The following is a 1,078-nucleotide window of genomic DNA, read 5'->3' as shown; positions in this document are numbered from 1 at the left end:
AAGGAATGGGAGTATGGACCTCTGCCATGGCATGATTTTATTGGGCCTAAAAACGCTGTCATGGCAGCCGAAAATTCTTGCCTGACAGCCAAACTGAACCTGAGTTTAACTGAAACAATCACCCCCTAAATCATTATTGACGAGAGTCGAAATTCTCCCTCTGCTGCACTTGGTGTTGCTTGGTCAGCCATTCGTTTTATCATGAGGGGGGAAAACAATGACAGTGCATGAATACTAAAATCCTCCCTTCGATTACAAATACTTTGACGGATCTCCAATCGACACAAGATCCCTAGGTTTAGCCTGCTGTTGACTAGTGGTGGAACAGGAATTCTCATCAATATGAGCCTCAGAATTCTGGAAACTTGGTTGTGTTGCTTCCTCTGTTCTGACATAAGATGCGATTCATTCAACGAAGCGGAGCAGACGAGTATCATATGGAGAAGGGTCCTTGGTTGTTCTCGAGCTTCGTAAACCTGCAAGCTTACAACAGACAAAGCACACATTTATATGGTCGCATCCTAATGCCCTCACAGCCGTGCAACATTTAAGTTGTTCAACGATAAGTCACTTGGTTGGTGTCCAGTTTTTGATCTCCTTTATTAAGCACGAGTGCTAAAAGTTGTCCCAAGAGTGAGCTCGTAGTGTGGAGTTACTCTTCATGATCTAGAATCTCTCTCAATCACACATACGTATATGGCTCCTCACTGGCCGCTGGCCAAGACCTCACCCTACCCCTAAAATATATTTGCATGTGTGGAGGCTTATGTATGTGTGGTTTGGTTGGGTAAATGGAGGTAAGCAAACCTGAATTTCAGTAATTGCAAAGTTAATTAAGTATCCGAAACTAGTACAATGAAGCCTTGTCGTTCCAGTCACCCGCGGGGGGGGGGGGGGGGATATATGTCAAAAGGAAAAAGAGTTATCGAGTGGCAGAAGTTGATCTCTAGAAATAGTGATGCCATCATTATCGGATATGGATACCTCCATTTTTGAAGGTATGAATTGTGCGCTAATTGACTCCTCCCACTAAAAAATCAGAGCCTCTTAAACTTTGATTGCCAGCACTCCTTTTTCT

Source organism: Triticum aestivum, chromosome 3B (genome assembly GCF_018294505.1).
Source record: "Triticum aestivum cultivar Chinese Spring chromosome 3B, IWGSC CS RefSeq v2.1, whole genome shotgun sequence".
Taxonomy (NCBI): Eukaryota; Viridiplantae; Streptophyta; class Magnoliopsida; order Poales; family Poaceae; genus Triticum; species Triticum aestivum.
This window is presented reverse-complemented; position numbering follows the sequence as displayed.